Consider the following 3,434-nt stretch of genomic DNA (forward strand, 5'->3'; position numbering starts at 1 on the left):
ATTTCCACTGGTGGATGAGAGCAGAATGTTCTTTGAATCATAAATCGTATTTCCAAAACAAACAGCTGAGTATATTTGGATACATTATTCTTTTTACAATGGTAATCATTAGATTGAGTAACCTGAAGTTTTTTATTCTATTTAATAAATGCAGCTAATGAATTTCACTTTTCCCCTATGAGTCAGTCTGTAGAGAAAACCAAATATTTTAGTTACTGCCATGTTATTTACTTTTATGAAACACTTGTTTTCCTGTTTAAGGGAGACTAAATATTCTTGGTCCAAAATTTTGTTGCAAGACTAACAGCTCAGTTTTTGTTTTCCTATGAAATGAGTTATTTTGTAGAAAGATTTTATGTGCACCCCAGAAGGAACAAATTGTCTTTCCTGATGAAAGTTGATAGATACTTCTTACGCTACTCAGCTTAACCTGCCCCTAATTTTCTTCTGAATAATCTTTTTATTTTTTACTTTAAAATTTTTTTACTTGAGACTCAGAGAAACTCAAGGTTCATGAAAATTGTGTTTTGTGGACCATGCAAATGAACTTACTCAAACTCAGAGCTCCACAATGTAGACATAAATATCTGACCGTTTTTTCCATAGCTTTCTTCTCATAATCTGTGGAGAAAAACATGTTCTTCTTGAGTGCTATTCATCTCATGTCAAAGTAGGCAACCAAAATATATCAAATTAATTGAGCTCTAAATTGCCTTTTTTTTGTCACTGATATAAAGGGATGTTAGGGAGACTACCTCAGATGTAGAATGCTACAAAGCAGATATTTAAAGTTTGGTGAGATGAATCTCATCGCATCAGAAGATGAATCCCATAAAAAAGTCTGTTTAATAGCCAGTCTACAGAAGAGGTTGTGACACCCACTATTTTACTATCTGATTTAATTTGACAAACCAATTATAACTTTACATACTTCTGCCGTTCTCGTTTCAATTGTCAGTCCTAAAAAGCTTTTGTATTAAAATTTATTTGCTAATCCAATAAAAATTATTGCACTTTGAACCCTGCCCACTTCTCCTAAGGAAAGCTATAACTGAAAAGCTTCTGCTATTACTTTTGGTCCTGCTGATTATATTGGTTTTTATCTTGAAGAATTGTGAAGTTCCTGCATCAACCTATGTGAAAAGTCACAAAAATAAGAAGTGTCAAGGAAGAAAAAAAAAAACAAGCACATTTGTTAACAGTTTTTCAAATGTTACTAATTTTACAATCTTTAGTTTAAAAACAGAAGCTAATTTTTAGAAAGTTATTAGTTTATACACACTATCTGCTCTGTAATGTAAATATAATCTCATTTTAGCCAACGAAAAGAGGCATCCTAAGAAATTATTTAGTTAAAATGGATTGTGAGTCTGACTTAAGGTGATCCTAATCCTCTCTAGCTCTGTCTCTGTGTTGCTAGTATATTTGTTATTGTAGCTGTAATGTCTCTGCAAAAGAGGGTTAGAACACCTTCCTTCACCCACCAAACAATCATGTTTGGCCCAGAGCATTTCTGTTCTGTGTGGCTCTGGTAATTTCACATGGGCATAAATGCATAGCTGGAGTGGACAGTGATGGACAGGGACTTCTTAAACCAGTTGTCTTACTGAAGACGTGTAGTTTGACGGTCCTATGCTATTGCTTAGGGTCTCCCTATAGTCAATAAACAGAAAAGTCTTCAGAAGGCAATTAATTTCAATTAATTTATGCACTTATAATAGGATGGGTTGAGCAGGGCATCGTCCAAAGATGCCTGCCTGTGTTACTGAGGAGAAAGTCTAGACAGCCAAGTTCTGAAAGGCTTAATTTGAGTGAGATAATCCCACTCTAAATCTTTAAGGGCTTGATTTGGGTATCTGTGTTTGCGGATTTAAATACCCTTGTGAACATATTAAAAAGTGCATGTACAGTAAGTGTTCATCTGTTTGAACAGTGCCTAGTGAGTAATACACATGCTACCAGAAACTAATATAGCAAATATTTATGTGTTTAGAGTTTTTTTCTTAGACAGATGAAGATAGGTAACTGTGCTACAGAACTAGTAGACGACCACTGAAGCCTTTTGGAAGATAGTCGGCATTCTTAACTTGTTAATTGAACAATAATTTAACCTTGTGAGGCCTATACCAAGACCAGGGCTGGACTTTTCTGACTCTTCAGAGAAAAATGCAACACTTGCATAGGGAGGTAGGTTGAGAGACCAAGACATACACTCAGCACTGCAGGCTGCTGGCAGTGGGCACCAAGGCAGAGGAAGCCTATGCACCGCTCCCAGCAATGTGTGGGATGATTAATACTCTGAACTTCACCTGGTGAATCTGCCATAGTCAGGGGCTCTTAGTGTTTGACCTAATATATCTCTATATGTCAATATCCCTTATGATCTTTTCTGCTCTTCATTTACTGCCCCTCCAAATGTGTTACTGTAGATTTCCAAATACTTGTGGGTGTTTATCAAACCAAGCTAAAACCAGAAGAGGCCATTGATGTAACAACATTACTTTACTTAGGCACACAACTTTCCAGGGAAATTATGGACTCTACACATGTCTAAAGATTCTGAATTTGCTGCTCCTGCACAAACATCCTGGAATGTGCAAAGTCCTGTTCAAGACAGAATTACATCCAGGAATATCTTTATAATGTCAGCTCCACTGCTTTAGCTATCTCAAAACCATGGCCCCACTGATTTAATGAAATGGTAGTTCCCATTCAGCATGGCTTAGACTCACTAGGTTCCAGTTTCCCTCTCAAGTATTTAATCTTTTGCTGGTGTTAGTCTCAGGGAGAAATTTGTTACTGTACCTTCAAAGACAGAAAATCAGGCTGGTTTAGTTTGTTACTATGATCACAGCATCACTCCTTTGAAGACATGACTGCACTCAGTCTTACCAAGCAAGCAAGTGAAACTTGTTCTTCCATCTGATGGAAAGAGAAATAATTTTTTTTTTATTTTGCTGCCACAAAAATGTCAAACTTCGTATTTTCACAAACAACATGTATCCATAAACAATGACTGATTCTGGTTGGAAATAGTTGACATATTTTTGTGTTTGTCACAGAGTTCACAGGACCAATCACTTATTGTCTACGTGGATGTACATCACAATAACTCAAGGTGATGTCAGTAAGAACTCAGATGAGAAACTTCAGCTCCAATGTGAGTTCAGCAGTTGAAGAAAGCAACCTGGAAACCCTTGAATACCAGCAAAATCAGGGTCCAGGACTTTCACAAAAAGCCCACACATCTGAGTGAAAAAGGTCTTAGAAAGATTGAATGCGTGTCTGAAGGCAGTCAAAATAACAGAACAGCAACTTCCCTCCAACTTTGAGCCAGCACACATTTACAGTTTAGTTCAAGGCACACCAGGAGGTTGCCACAGTGAGTGGTATGCTCTGCTCCGTCAGCCTGGATGTCAAGCAGCTCACTGGTC

Source organism: Pterocles gutturalis, unplaced genomic scaffold (genome assembly GCF_000699245.1).
Source record: "Pterocles gutturalis isolate BGI_N339 unplaced genomic scaffold, ASM69924v1 scaffold7712, whole genome shotgun sequence".
NCBI classification, from domain to species: Eukaryota; Metazoa; Chordata; class Aves; order Pterocliformes; family Pteroclidae; genus Pterocles; species Pterocles gutturalis.